The sequence below is a fragment of the Ciona robusta genome, chromosome 11, assembly GCF_009617815.1.
Source record: "Ciona robusta chromosome 11, ASM961781v2".
Lineage (NCBI taxonomy): Eukaryota > Metazoa > Chordata > Ascidiacea > Phlebobranchia > Cionidae > Ciona > Ciona robusta.
The window spans coordinates 2,941,714-2,953,799 of record NC_143245.1 but is presented as its reverse complement, the minus strand read 5'-3'; the positions used below and the strand labels follow the sequence as shown (position 1 = coordinate 2,953,799).

The 12,086-nt window shown below is 37.0% G+C and overlaps 31 non-coding genes across 31 annotated transcripts; 7 read left to right on the top strand and 24 right to left on the bottom strand.

The window, feature by feature from the left end:
* Positions 1 to 53: 53 nt before the first annotated feature.
* Trnat-ugu (transfer RNA threonine (anticodon UGU)) lies at positions 54 to 125 on the bottom strand. Its single transcript has one exon. It is a non-coding gene; the product is annotated as a tRNA-Thr (tRNA).
* A 174-nt stretch (positions 126 to 299) lies between these two features.
* On the bottom strand, positions 300 to 371 carry Trnat-agu (transfer RNA threonine (anticodon AGU)). The gene has a single exon. It is a non-coding gene; the product is annotated as a tRNA-Thr (tRNA).
* A 330-nt stretch (positions 372 to 701) lies between these two features.
* Positions 702 to 821, top strand: Trnal-caa (transfer RNA leucine (anticodon CAA)). The gene is made up of 2 exons: positions 702 to 739; positions 776 to 821. It is a non-coding gene; the product is annotated as a tRNA-Leu (tRNA).
* A 198-nt stretch (positions 822 to 1,019) lies between these two features.
* LOC149728050 (U4 spliceosomal RNA) lies at positions 1,020 to 1,159 on the bottom strand. Its single transcript, XR_016386115.1, has one exon. It is a non-coding gene; the product is annotated as a U4 spliceosomal RNA (small nuclear RNA).
* Positions 1,160 to 1,642: 483 nt separating this feature from the next.
* On the bottom strand, positions 1,643 to 1,714 carry Trnat-ugu (transfer RNA threonine (anticodon UGU)). Its single transcript has one exon. It is a non-coding gene; the product is annotated as a tRNA-Thr (tRNA).
* Positions 1,715 to 1,885: 171 nt separating this feature from the next.
* Positions 1,886 to 1,957, bottom strand: Trnat-agu (transfer RNA threonine (anticodon AGU)). The gene has a single exon. It is a non-coding gene; the product is annotated as a tRNA-Thr (tRNA).
* A 330-nt stretch (positions 1,958 to 2,287) lies between these two features.
* Positions 2,288 to 2,407, top strand: Trnal-caa (transfer RNA leucine (anticodon CAA)). The gene is made up of 2 exons: positions 2,288 to 2,325; positions 2,362 to 2,407. It is a non-coding gene; the product is annotated as a tRNA-Leu (tRNA).
* Positions 2,408 to 2,605: 198 nt separating this feature from the next.
* On the bottom strand, positions 2,606 to 2,745 carry LOC149728046 (U4 spliceosomal RNA). Its single transcript, XR_016386114.1, has one exon. It is a non-coding gene; the product is annotated as a U4 spliceosomal RNA (small nuclear RNA).
* A 483-nt stretch (positions 2,746 to 3,228) lies between these two features.
* Positions 3,229 to 3,300, bottom strand: Trnat-ugu (transfer RNA threonine (anticodon UGU)). The gene has a single exon. It is a non-coding gene; the product is annotated as a tRNA-Thr (tRNA).
* Positions 3,301 to 3,474: 174 nt separating this feature from the next.
* Trnat-agu (transfer RNA threonine (anticodon AGU)) lies at positions 3,475 to 3,546 on the bottom strand. Its single transcript has one exon. It is a non-coding gene; the product is annotated as a tRNA-Thr (tRNA).
* Positions 3,547 to 3,876: 330 nt separating this feature from the next.
* Trnal-caa (transfer RNA leucine (anticodon CAA)) lies at positions 3,877 to 3,996 on the top strand. Its single transcript has 2 exons — positions 3,877 to 3,914; positions 3,951 to 3,996. It is a non-coding gene; the product is annotated as a tRNA-Leu (tRNA).
* A 198-nt stretch (positions 3,997 to 4,194) lies between these two features.
* Positions 4,195 to 4,334, bottom strand: LOC149728042 (U4 spliceosomal RNA). Its single transcript, XR_016386113.1, has one exon. It is a non-coding gene; the product is annotated as a U4 spliceosomal RNA (small nuclear RNA).
* Positions 4,335 to 4,816: 482 nt separating this feature from the next.
* On the bottom strand, positions 4,817 to 4,888 carry Trnat-ugu (transfer RNA threonine (anticodon UGU)). Its single transcript has one exon. It is a non-coding gene; the product is annotated as a tRNA-Thr (tRNA).
* Positions 4,889 to 5,062: 174 nt separating this feature from the next.
* On the bottom strand, positions 5,063 to 5,134 carry Trnat-agu (transfer RNA threonine (anticodon AGU)). The gene has a single exon. It is a non-coding gene; the product is annotated as a tRNA-Thr (tRNA).
* A 330-nt stretch (positions 5,135 to 5,464) lies between these two features.
* Trnal-caa (transfer RNA leucine (anticodon CAA)) lies at positions 5,465 to 5,584 on the top strand. Its single transcript has 2 exons — positions 5,465 to 5,502; positions 5,539 to 5,584. It is a non-coding gene; the product is annotated as a tRNA-Leu (tRNA).
* Positions 5,585 to 5,782: 198 nt separating this feature from the next.
* Positions 5,783 to 5,922, bottom strand: LOC149728038 (U4 spliceosomal RNA). The gene has a single exon (XR_016386112.1). It is a non-coding gene; the product is annotated as a U4 spliceosomal RNA (small nuclear RNA).
* A 485-nt stretch (positions 5,923 to 6,407) lies between these two features.
* Trnat-ugu (transfer RNA threonine (anticodon UGU)) lies at positions 6,408 to 6,479 on the bottom strand. Its single transcript has one exon. It is a non-coding gene; the product is annotated as a tRNA-Thr (tRNA).
* A 174-nt stretch (positions 6,480 to 6,653) lies between these two features.
* Trnat-agu (transfer RNA threonine (anticodon AGU)) lies at positions 6,654 to 6,725 on the bottom strand. Its single transcript has one exon. It is a non-coding gene; the product is annotated as a tRNA-Thr (tRNA).
* Positions 6,726 to 7,055: 330 nt separating this feature from the next.
* Trnal-caa (transfer RNA leucine (anticodon CAA)) lies at positions 7,056 to 7,175 on the top strand. The gene is made up of 2 exons: positions 7,056 to 7,093; positions 7,130 to 7,175. It is a non-coding gene; the product is annotated as a tRNA-Leu (tRNA).
* Positions 7,176 to 7,373: 198 nt separating this feature from the next.
* On the bottom strand, positions 7,374 to 7,513 carry LOC149728034 (U4 spliceosomal RNA). Its single transcript, XR_016386134.1, has one exon. It is a non-coding gene; the product is annotated as a U4 spliceosomal RNA (small nuclear RNA).
* A 485-nt stretch (positions 7,514 to 7,998) lies between these two features.
* Trnat-ugu (transfer RNA threonine (anticodon UGU)) lies at positions 7,999 to 8,070 on the bottom strand. The gene has a single exon. It is a non-coding gene; the product is annotated as a tRNA-Thr (tRNA).
* A 174-nt stretch (positions 8,071 to 8,244) lies between these two features.
* Positions 8,245 to 8,316, bottom strand: Trnat-agu (transfer RNA threonine (anticodon AGU)). Its single transcript has one exon. It is a non-coding gene; the product is annotated as a tRNA-Thr (tRNA).
* Positions 8,317 to 8,646: 330 nt separating this feature from the next.
* On the top strand, positions 8,647 to 8,766 carry Trnal-uaa (transfer RNA leucine (anticodon UAA)). The gene is made up of 2 exons: positions 8,647 to 8,684; positions 8,721 to 8,766. It is a non-coding gene; the product is annotated as a tRNA-Leu (tRNA).
* A 196-nt stretch (positions 8,767 to 8,962) lies between these two features.
* Positions 8,963 to 9,101, bottom strand: LOC149728030 (U4 spliceosomal RNA). The gene has a single exon (XR_016386136.1). It is a non-coding gene; the product is annotated as a U4 spliceosomal RNA (small nuclear RNA).
* A 481-nt stretch (positions 9,102 to 9,582) lies between these two features.
* Positions 9,583 to 9,654, bottom strand: Trnat-ugu (transfer RNA threonine (anticodon UGU)). Its single transcript has one exon. It is a non-coding gene; the product is annotated as a tRNA-Thr (tRNA).
* Positions 9,655 to 9,828: 174 nt separating this feature from the next.
* Positions 9,829 to 9,900, bottom strand: Trnat-ugu (transfer RNA threonine (anticodon UGU)). The gene has a single exon. It is a non-coding gene; the product is annotated as a tRNA-Thr (tRNA).
* Positions 9,901 to 10,074: 174 nt separating this feature from the next.
* Positions 10,075 to 10,173, bottom strand: Trnat-agu (transfer RNA threonine (anticodon AGU)). The gene is made up of 2 exons: positions 10,138 to 10,173; positions 10,075 to 10,110 (listed from the first exon to the last, which is right to left on the bottom strand). It is a non-coding gene; the product is annotated as a tRNA-Thr (tRNA).
* Positions 10,174 to 10,503: 330 nt separating this feature from the next.
* Trnal-caa (transfer RNA leucine (anticodon CAA)) lies at positions 10,504 to 10,623 on the top strand. The gene is made up of 2 exons: positions 10,504 to 10,541; positions 10,578 to 10,623. It is a non-coding gene; the product is annotated as a tRNA-Leu (tRNA).
* A 198-nt stretch (positions 10,624 to 10,821) lies between these two features.
* LOC149728025 (U4 spliceosomal RNA) lies at positions 10,822 to 10,961 on the bottom strand. Its single transcript, XR_016386090.1, has one exon. It is a non-coding gene; the product is annotated as a U4 spliceosomal RNA (small nuclear RNA).
* Positions 10,962 to 11,443: 482 nt separating this feature from the next.
* On the bottom strand, positions 11,444 to 11,515 carry Trnat-ugu (transfer RNA threonine (anticodon UGU)). Its single transcript has one exon. It is a non-coding gene; the product is annotated as a tRNA-Thr (tRNA).
* A 173-nt stretch (positions 11,516 to 11,688) lies between these two features.
* Trnat-agu (transfer RNA threonine (anticodon AGU)) lies at positions 11,689 to 11,759 on the bottom strand. Its single transcript has one exon. It is a non-coding gene; the product is annotated as a tRNA-Thr (tRNA).
* Positions 11,760 to 12,086: the final 327 nt, after the last annotated feature.

Genomic DNA, 12,086 nt, shown 5'->3' with positions numbered 1-12,086 from the left:
TAATTGAAAAAAAGAGAAGCTCTAGCGCAATGTTTGTCTAGAAAGCTTTTAAGAGGCACCACTGGGGATCGAACCCAGGATCTCCTGTTTACAAGACAGGCGCTTTGCCACTAAGCCATGGCGCCGATGTTTAAATCCGTTAGTACATTTTAAAATTACCCTAATGCATTGTCGCTGAAAATTATACGTTTGGCGACGCTGCAAATGAAGAAGATGATATTTTAATTGGATTAATAAATGCTCCTCCAACACTGTACTTTTAAATGGGGTTTAAAATATAAATTTAGCTGATGATAAAAAGGCACCACTGGGGATCGAACCCAGGATCTCCTGTTTACTAGACAGGCGCTTTACCACTAAGCCATGGCGCCGATGATCGTTGACACGCAACATTCAAATTTCAACTCAAATAAAATATACCTGATATTTTTATAACGGTGCAAGAATACTATCACGCTTAACATACATAAGCAACACTTAATTCAGCTAACCGATCATTAGTTTAAATATAGATTATTTTGGTTTTAATCCACATGGATGATTTGACAGGCCTCTGGCTTTTTATGCAATTGTATATAGTAACTTAATTTATATGCTGAAACAGTTGAGCTAAAGAAATTTTAAACGTCAATTTAACATTTGCGTTTATTTTTATTTTTTCTCCTTATGGAACACGCCGTATACTCATTCCTTCGAGCGCAGTCAGAATGGCCGAGTGGTCTAAGGCGCCAGACTCAAGAACGTCGTGTTCTTCACCACAATGTGGTGTTGAGTATTCTGGTCTCCGAATGGAGGCGTGGGTTCGAATCCCACTTCTGACACAGGTTTTTAGATCAATTATATGATAATATACACTTGTATGTTTTTCACTTTTATTTGATTGAACACATACTTAGGACATGGAAGCAGTTTTGGGAAAAATCATTATATTGTCACGCGGATTCGACAAACCTCCTGTTTCGAGCTGAATTTTGACAACTAACAGAAGTTCTCAACGCGAGGGAATAATAAGAATAAAGGCTCCTGAGAACCCTTCAGAAATTGCCACAATCGTCGAATTTCACGGCAATCGGGCGGGGTATTGGTAATAGTTTTCAACTAGCAATAATCGCGCCTCGGATAAACCTCATAAGCTACGATACCGCCACTGCGCAAAGCTGACGATAAAAGGTAGAATAATCTTTTGAATCGACACAATGTCCTGTTGTTTGTGGGAAATGAGCCTTCACGGCTATTATCTGCATTCCTCTGTGCTCTTAGAAACCAAAGGAGACCGATAACAATCTGTATGTTCAAGTTTAAATAGAAGCCTGATTGAAGATATTTTTCTTCGTTTAAATACTTTCAACTGTCGATAGTATATATAGAGGTATTGTGTATGTACAGTGTATTACGTCAAAAAGGTTTATGCTGTGTAAAATAAATCTATCTTTAATTTTTTATGTGTTTAAAAAGGCGTATTACGTTTCGAAACCTGGAAATTTTACTTACAACACACTGGCTTTTGTCCTAGGCCTTATATAACGTCACTGTAAATAGATAATATAATTATTGAATATATCATGAATACTCTATTACGTTCCTACGATTAATTGAAAAAAAGAGAAGCTCTAGCGCAATGTTTGTCTAGAACGCTTTTAAGAGGCACCACTGGGGATCGAACCCAGGATCTCCTGTTTACAAGACAGGCGCTTTGCCACTAAGCCATGGCGCCGATGTTTAAATCCGTTAGTACATTTTAAAATTAACCTAATGCATTGTCGCTGAAAATTATACGTTTGGCGAAGCTGCAAATGAAGAAGATGATATTTTAATTGGATTAATAAATGCCCCAACACTGTACTTTTAAATGGGGTTTAAAATATAAATTTAGCTGATGATAAGAAGGCACCACTGGGGATCGAACCCAGGATCTCCTGTTTACTAGGCAGGCGCTTTACCACTAAGCCATGGCGCCGATGATCGTTGACATGCAACATTCAAATTTCAACTCAAATAAAATATACCTGATATTTTTATAACGGTGCAAGAATACTATCACGCTTAACATACATAAGCAACACTTAATTCAGCTAACCGATCATTAGTTTAAATGTAGATTATTTTGGTTTTAATCCACATGGATGATTTGACAGGCCTCTGGCTTTTTATGCAATTGTATATAGTAACTTAATTTATATGCTGAAACAGTTGAGCTAAAGAAATTTTAAACGTCAATTTAACATTTGCGTTTATTTTTATTTTTTCTCCTTATGGAACACGCCGTATACTCATTCCTTCCAGCGCCGTCAGAATGGCCGAGTGGTCTAAGGCGCCAGACTCAAGAACGTCGTGTTCTTCACCACAATGTGGTGTTGAGTATTCTGGTCTCCGAATGGAGGCGTGGGTTCGAATCCCACTTCTGACACAGGTTTTTAGATCAATTATATGATAATATACACTTGTATGTTTTTCACTTTTATTTGATTGAACACATACTTAGGACATGGAAGCAGTTTTGGGAAAAATCATTATATTGTCACGCGGATTCGACAAACCTCCTGTTTCGAGCTGAATTTTGACAACTAACAGAAGTTCTCAACGCGAGGGAATAATAAGAATAAAGGCTCCTGAGAACCCTTCAGAAATTGCCACAATCGTCGAATTTCACGGCAATCGGGCGGGGTATTGGTAATAGTTTTCAACTAGCAATAATCGCGCCTCGGATAAACCTCATAAGCTACGATACCGCCACTGCGCAAAGCTGACGATAAAAGGTAGAATAATCTTTTGAATCGACACAATGTCCTGTTGTTTGTGGGAAATGAGCCTTCACGGCTATTATCTGCATTCCTCTGTGCTCTTAGAAACCAAAGGAGACCGATAACAATCTGTATGTTCAAGTTTAAATAGAAGCCTGATTGAAGATATTTTTCTTCGTTTAAATACTTTCAACTGTCGATAGTATATATAGAGGTATTGTGTATGTACAGTGTATTACGTCAAAAAGGTTTATGCTGTGTAAAATAAATCTATCTTTAATTTTTTATGTGTTTAAAAAGGCGTATTACGTTTCGAAACCTGGAAATTTTACTTACAACACACTGGCTTTTGTCCTAGGCCTTATATAACGTCACTGTAAATAGATAATATAATTATTGAATATATCATGAATACTCTATTACGTTCCTACGATTAATTGAAAAAAAGAGAAGCTCTAGCGCAATGTTTGTCTAGAAAGCTTTTAAGAGGCACCACTGGGGATCGAACCCAGGATCTCCTGTTTACAAGACAGGCGCTTTGCCACTAAGCCATGGCGCCGATGTTTAAATCCGTTAGTACATTTTAAAATTACCCTAATGCATTGTCGCTGAAAATTATACGTTTGGCGACGCTGCAAATGAAGAAGATGATATTTTAATTGGATTAATAAATGCTCCTCCAACACTGTACTTTTAAATGGGGTTTAAAATATAAATTTAGCTGATGATAAAAAGGCACCACTGGGGATCGAACCCAGGATCTCCTGTTTACTAGACAGGCGCTTTACCACTAAGCCATGGCGCCGATGATCGTTGACACGCAACATTCAAATTTCAACTCAAATAAAATATACCTGATATTTTTATAACGGTGCAAGAATACTATCACGCTTAACATACATAAGCAACACTTAATTCAGCTAACCGATCATTAGTTTAAATATAGATTATTTTGGTTTTAATCCACATGGATGATTTGACAGGCCTCTGGCTTTTTATGCAATTGTATATAGTAACTTAATTTATATGCTGAAACAGTTGAGCTAAAGAAATTTTAAACGTCAATTTAACATTTGCGTTTATTTTTATTTTTTCTCCTTATGGAACACGCCGTATACTCATTCCTTCGAGCGCAGTCAGAATGGCCGAGTGGTCTAAGGCGCCAGACTCAAGAACGTCGTGTTCTTCACCACAATGTGGTGTTGAGTATTCTGGTCTCCGAATGGAGGCGTGGGTTCGAATCCCACTTCTGACACAGGTTTTTAGATCAATTATATGATAATATACACTTGTATGTTTTTCACTTTTATTTGATTGAACACATACTTAGGACATGGAAGCAGTTTTGGGAAAAATCATTATATTGTCACGCGGATTCGACAAACCTCCTGTTTCGAGCTGAATTTTGACAACTAACAGAAGTTCTCAACGCGAGGGAATAATAAGAATAAAGGCTCCTGAGAACCCTTCAGAAATTGCCACAATCGTCGAATTTCACGGCAATCGGGCGGGGTATTGGTAATAGTTTTCAACTAGCAATAATCGCGCCTCGGATAAACCTCATAAGCTACGATACCGCCACTGCGCAAAGCTGACGATAAAAGGTAGAATAATCTTTTGAATCGACACAATGTCCTGTTGTTTGTGGGAAATGAGCCTTCACGGCTATTATCTGCATTCCTCTGTGCTCTTAGAAACCAAAGGAGACCGATAACAATCTGTATGTTCAAGTTTAAATAGAAGCCTGATTGAAGATATTTTTCTTCGTTTAAATACTTTCAACTGTCGATAGTATATATAGAGGTATTGTGTATGTACAGTGTATTACGTCAAAAAGGTTTATGCTGTGTAAAATAAATCTATCTTTAATTTTTATGTGTTTAAAAAGGCGTATTACGTTTCGAAACCTGGAAATTTTACTTACAACACACTGGCTTTTGTCCTAGGCCTTATATAACGTCACTGTAAATAGATAATATAATTATTGAATATATCATGAATACTCTATTACGTTCCTACGATTAATTGAAAAAAAGAGAAGCTCTAGCGCAATGTTTGTCTAGAAAGCTTTTAAGAGGCACCACTGGGGATCGAACCCAGGATCTCCTGTTTACAAGACAGGCGCTTTGCCACTAAGCCATGGCGCCGATGTTTAAATCCGTTAGTACATTTTAAAATTAACCTAATGCATTGTCGCTGAAAATTATACGTTTGGCGACGCTGCAAATGAAGAAGATGATATTTTAATTGGATTAATAAATGCTCCTCCAACACTGTACTTTTAAATGGGGTTTAAAATATAAATTTAGCTGATGATAAAAAGGCACCACTGGGGATCGAACCCAGGATCTCCTGTTTACTAGACAGGCGCTTTACCACTAAGCCATGGCGCCGATGATCGTTGACACGCAACATTCAAATTTCAACTCAAATAAAATATACCTGATATTTTTATAACGGTGCAAGAATACTATCACGCTTAACATACATAAGCAACACTTAATTCAGCTAACCGATCATTAGTTTAAATATAGATTATTTTGGTTTTAATCCACATGGATGATTTGACAGGCCTCTTGCTTTTTATGCAATTGTATATAGTAACTTAATTTATATGCTGAAACAGTTGAGCTAAAAAAATTTTAAACGTCAATTTAACATTTGCGTTTATTTTTATTTTTTCTCCTTATGGAACACGCCGTATACTCATTCCTTCGAGCGCAGTCAGAATGGCCGAGTGGTCTAAGGCGCCAGACTCAAGAACGTCGTGTTCTTCACCACAATGTGGTGTTGAGTATTCTGGTCTCCGAATGGAGGCGTGGGTTCGAATCCCACTTCTGACACAGGTTTTTAGATCAATTATATGATAATATACACTTGTATGTTTTTCACTTTTATTTGATTGAACACATACTTAGGACATGGAAGCAGTTTTGGGAAAAATCATTATATTGTCACGCGGATTCGACAAACCTCCTGTTTCGAGCTGAATTTTGACAACTAACAGAAGTTCTCAACGCGAGGGAATAATAAGAATAAAGGCTCCTGAGAACCCTTCAGAAATTGCCACAATCGTCGAATTTCACGGCAATCGGGCGGGGTATTGGTAATAGTTTTCAACTAGCAATAATCGCGCCTCGGATAAACCTCATAAGCTACGATACCGCCACTGCGCAAAGCTGACGATAAAAGGTAGAATAATCTTTTGAATCGACACAATGTCCTGTTGTTTGTGGGAAATGAGCCTTCACGGCTATTATCTGCATTCCTCTGTGCTCTTAGAAACCAAAGGAGACCGATAACAATCTGTATGTTCAAGTTTAAATAGAAGCCTGATTGAAGATATTTTTCTTCGTTTAAATACTTTCAACTGTCGATAGTATATATATAGAGGTATTGTGTATGTACAGTGTATTACGTCAAAAAGGTTTATGCTGTGTAAAATAAATCTATCTTTAATTTTTTATGTGTTTAAAAAGGCGTATTACGTTTCGAAACCTGGAAATTTTACTTACAACCCTTTGGCTTTTGTCCTAGGCCTTATATAACGTCACTGTAAATAGATAATATAATTATTGAATATATCATGAATACTCTATTACGTTCCTACGATTAATTGAAAAAAAGAGAAGCTCTAGCGCAATGTTTGTCTAGAAAGCTTTTAAGAGGCACCACTGGGGATCGAACCCAGGATCTCCTGTTTACAAGACAGGCGCTTTGCCACTAAGCCATGGCGCCGATGTTTAAATCCGTTAGTACATTTTAAAATTAACCTAATGCATTGTCGCTGAAAATTATACGTTTGGCGACGCTGCAAATGAAGAAGATGATATTTTAATTGGATTAATAAACGCTCCTCCAACACTGTACTTTTAAATGGGGTTTAAAATATAAATTTAGCTGATGATAAAAAGGCACCACTGGGGATCGAACCCAGGATCTCCTGTTTACTAGACAGGCGCTTTACCACTAAGCCATGGCGCCGATAATCGTTGACACGCAACATTCAAATTTCAACTCAAATAAAATATACCTGATATTTTTATAACGGTGCAAGAATACTATCACGCTTAACATACATAAGCAACACTTAATTCAGCTAACCGATCATTAGTTTAAATATAGATTATTTTGGTTTTAATCAACATGGATGATTTGACAGGCCTCTGGCTTTTTATGCAATTGTATATAGTAACTTAATTTATATGCTGAAACAGTTGAGCTAAAGAAATTTTAAACGTCAATTTAACATTTGCGTTTATTTTTATTTTTTCTCCTTATGGAACACGCCGTATACTCATTCCTTCGAGCGCAGTCAGAATGGCCGAGTGGTCTAAGGCGCCAGACTCAAGAACGTCGTGTTCTTCACCACAATGTGGTGTTGAGTATTCTGGTCTCCGAATGGAGGCGTGGGTTCGAATCCCACTTCTGACACAGGTTTTTAGATCAATTATATGATAATATACATTTGTATGTTTTTCACTTTTATTTGATTGGACACATACTTAGGACATGGAAGCAGTTTTGGGAAAAATAATTATATTGTCACGCGGATTCGACAAACCTCCTGTTTCGAGCTGAATTTTGACAACTAATAGAAGTTCTCAACGCGAGGGAATAATAAGAATAAAGACTCCTAAGAACCCTTCAGAAATTGCCACAATCGTCGAATTTCACGGCAATCGGGCGGGGTATTGGTAACAGTTTTCAACTAGCAATAATCGCGCCTCGGATAAACCTCATAAGCTACGATACCGCCACTGCGCAAAGCTGACGATAAAAGGTAGAATAATCTTTTGAATCGACACAATGTCCTGTTGTTTGTGGGAAATGAGCCTTCACGGCTATTATCTGCATTCCTCTGTGCTCTTAGAAACCAAAGGAGACCGATAACAATCTGTATGTTCAAGTTTAAATAGAAGCCTGATTGAAGATATTTTTCTTCGTTTAAATACTTTCAACTGTCGATAGTATATATATAGAGGTATTGTGTATGTACAGTGTATTACGTCAAAAAGGTTTATGCTGTGTAAAATAAATCTATCTTTAATTTTTTATGTGTTTAAAAAGGCGTATTACGTTTCGAAACCTGGAAATTTTACTTACAACCCTTTGGCTTTTGTCCTAGGCCTTATATAACGTCACTGTAAATAGATAATATAATTATTGAATATATCATGAATACTCTATTACGTTCCTACGATTAATTGAAAAAAAGAGAAGCTCTAGCGCAATGTTTGTCTAGAAAGCTTTTAAGAGGCACCACTGGGGATCGAACCCAGGATCTCCTGTTTACAAGACAGGCGCTTTGCCACTAAGCCATGGCGCCGATGTTTAAATCCGTTAGTACATTTTAAAATTAACCTAATGCATTGTCGCTGAAAATTATACGTTTGGCGACGCTGCAAATGAAGAAGATGATATTTTAATTGGATTAATAAACGCTCCTCCAACACTGTACTTTTAAATGGGGTTTAAAATATAAATTTAGCTGATGATAAAAAGGCACCACTGGGGATCGAACCCAGGATCTCCTGTTTACTAGACAGGCGCTTTACCACTAAGCCATGGCGCCGATGATCGTTGACACGCAACATTCAAATTTCAACTCAAATAAAATATACCTGATATTTTTATAACGGTGCAAGAATACTATCACGCTTAACATACATAAGCAACACTGAATTCAGCTAACCGATCATTAGTTTAAATATAGATTATTTTGGTTTTAATCCACATGGATGATTTGACAGGCCTCTGGCTTTTTATGCAATTGTATATAGTAACTTAATTTATATGCTGAAACAGTTGAGCTAAAGAAATTTTAAACGTCAATTTAACATTTGCGTTTATTTTTATTTTTTCTCCTTATGGAACACGCCGTATACTCATTCCTTCCAGCGCTGCCAGAATGGCCGAGTGGTCAAAGGCGCCAGACTTAAGAACGTCGTGTTCTTCACCACAATGTGGTGTTGAGTATTCTGGTCTCCGAATGGAGGCGTGGGTTCGAATCCCACTTCTGACACAGGTTTTTAGATCAATTATATGATAATATACATTTGTATGTTTTTCACTTTTATTTGATTGAACAAATACTTAGGACATGGAAGCAGTTTTGGGAAAAATCATTATATTGTCACGCGGATTCGACAAACCTCCTGTTTCGAGCTGATTTTGACAACTAACAGAAGTTCTCAACGCGAGGAATAATAAGAATAAAGGCTCCTGAGAACCTTCAGAAATTGCCACAATCGTCGAATTTCACGGCAATCGGGCGGGGTATTGGTAATAGTTTTCAACTAGCAATAATCGCGCCTCGGATAAACCTCATAAGCTACGATACCGCCACTGCGCAAAGCTGACGATAAAAGGTAGAATAATCTTTTGAATCGACACAATGTCCTGTTGTTTGTGGGAAATGAGCCTTCACGGCTATTATCTGCATTCCTCTGTGCTCTTGGAAACCAAAGGAGACCGATAACAATCTGTATGTTCAAGTTTAAATAGAAGCCTGATTGAAGATATTTTTCTTCGTTTAAATACTTTCAACTGTCGATAGTATATAGAGGTATTGTGTATGTACAGTGTATTACGTCAAAAAGGTTTATGCTGTGTAAAATAAATCTATCTTTAATTTTTTATGTGTTTAAAAAGGCGTATTACGTTTCGAAACCTGGAAATTTTACTTACAACACACTGGCTTTTGTCCTAGGCCTTATATAACGTCACTGTAAATAGATAATATAATTATTGAATAAATCATGAATACTCTATTACGTTCCTACGATTAATTGAAAAAAAGAGAAGCTCTAGCGCAATGTTTGTCTAGAAAGCTTTCAAGAGGCACCACTGGGGATCGAACCCAGGATCTCCTGTTTACAAGACAGGCGCTTTGCCACTAAGCCATGGCGCCGATGTTTAAATCCGTTAGTACATTTTAAAATTAACCTAATGCATTGTCGCAGAAAATTATACGTTTGGCGACGCTGCAAATGAAGAAGATGATATTTTAATTGGATTAATAAATGCTCCTCCAACACTGTACTTTTAAATGGGGTTTAAAATATAAATTTAGCTGATGATAAAAAGGCACCACTGGGGATCGAACCCAGGATCTCCTGTTTACAAGACAGGCGCTTTGCCACTAAGCCATGGCGCCGATGTTTAAATCCGTTAGTAGATTTTAAAATTAACCCAATGCATTGTCGCTGAAAATTATACGTTTGGCGACGCTGCAAATGAAGAAGATGATATTTTAATTGGATTAATAAATGCTCCTCCAACACTGTACTTTTAAATGGGGTTTAAAATATAAATTTAGCTGATGATAAAAAGGCACCACTGGGGATCGAACCCAGGATCTCCTGTTTACTAGACAGGCGCTTTACCTCCTGTTTACTAGACAGGCGCTTTACCACTAAGCCATGGCGCCGATGATCGTTGACACGCAACATTCAAATTTCAACTCAAATAAAATATACCTGATATTTTTATAACGGTGCAAGAATACTATCACGCTTAACATACATAAGCAACACTTAATTCAGCTAACCGATCATTAGTTTAAATATAGATTATTTTGGTTTTAATCCACATGGATGATTTGACAGGCCTCTGGCTTTTTATGCAATTGTATATAGTAACTTAATTTATATGCTGAAACAGTTGAGCTAAAAAAATTTTAAACGTCAATTTAACATTTGCGTTTATTTTTATTTTTTCTCCTTATGGAACACGCCGTATACTCATTCCTTCGAGCGCAGTCAGAATGGCCGAGTGGTCTAAGGCGCCAGACTCAAGAACGTCGTGTTCTTCACCACAATGTGGTGTTGAGTATTCTGGTCTCCGAATGCAGGCGTGGGTTCGAATCCCACTTCTGACACAGGTTTTTAGATCAATTATAGGATAATATACATTTGCATGTTTTTCACTTTTATTTGATTGGACACATACTTAGGACATGGAAGCAGTTTTGGGAAAAATCATTATATTGTCACGCGGATTCGACAAACCTCCTGTTTCGAGCTGAATTTTGACAACTAATAGAAGTTCTCAACGCGAGGGAATAATAAGAATAAAGGCTCCTAAGAACCCTTTAGAAATTGCCACAATCGTCGAATTTCACGGCAATCGGGCGGGGTATTGGTAATAGTTTTCAACTAGCAATAATCGCGCCTCGGATAAACCTCATAAGCTACGAGACCGCCACTGCGCAAAGCTGACGATAAAAGGTAGAATAATCTTTTGAATCGACACAATGTCCTGTTGTTTGTGGGAAATGAGCCTTCACGGCTATTATCTGCATTCCTCTGTGCTTAGAAACCAAAGGAGACGATAACAATCTGTATGTTCAAGTTTAAATAGAAGCCTGATTGAAGATATTTTTCTTCGTTTAAATACTTTCAACTGTCGATAGTATATATATAGAGGTATTGTGTATGTACAGTGTATTACGTCAAAAAGGTTTATGCTGTGTAAAATAAATCTATCTTTAATTTTTTATGTGTTTAAAAAGGCGTATTACGTTTCGAAACCTGGAAATTTTACTTACAACCCTTTGGCTTTTGTCCTAGGCCTTATATAACGTCACTGTAAATAGATAATATAATTATTGAATATATCATGAATACTCTATTACGTTCCTACGATTAATTGAAAAAAAGAGAAGCTCTAGCGCAATGTTTGTCTAGAAAGCTTTTAAGAGGCACCACTGGGGATCGAACCCAGGATCTCCTGTTTACAAGACAGGCGCTTTGCCACTAAGCCATGGCGCCGATGTTTAAATCCGTTAGTACATTTTAAAATTAACCTAATGCATTGTCGCTGAAATTATACGTTTGGCGACGCTGCAAATGAAGAAGATGATATTTTAATTGGATTAATAAACGCTCCTCCAACACTGTACTTTTAAATGGGGTTTAAAATATAAATTTAGCTGATGATAAAAAGGCACCACTGGGGATCGAACCAGGATCTCCTGTTTACTAGACAGGCGCTTTACCACTAAGCCATGGCGCCGATGATCGTTGACACGCAACATTCAAATTTCAACTCAAATAAAATATACCTGATATTTTTATAACGGTGCAAGAATACTATCACGCTTAACATACATAAGCAACACTTAATTCAGCTAACCGATCATTAGTTTAAATATAGATTTTTTTGGTTTTAATCCACATGGATGATTTGACAGGCCTCTGGCTTTTTATGCAATTGTATATAGTAACTTAATTTATATGCTGAAACAGTTGAGCTAAAGAAATTTTAAACGTCAATTTAACATTTGCGTTTATTTTTATTTTTTCTCCTTATGGAACACGCCGTATATCATTCCTTCCAGCG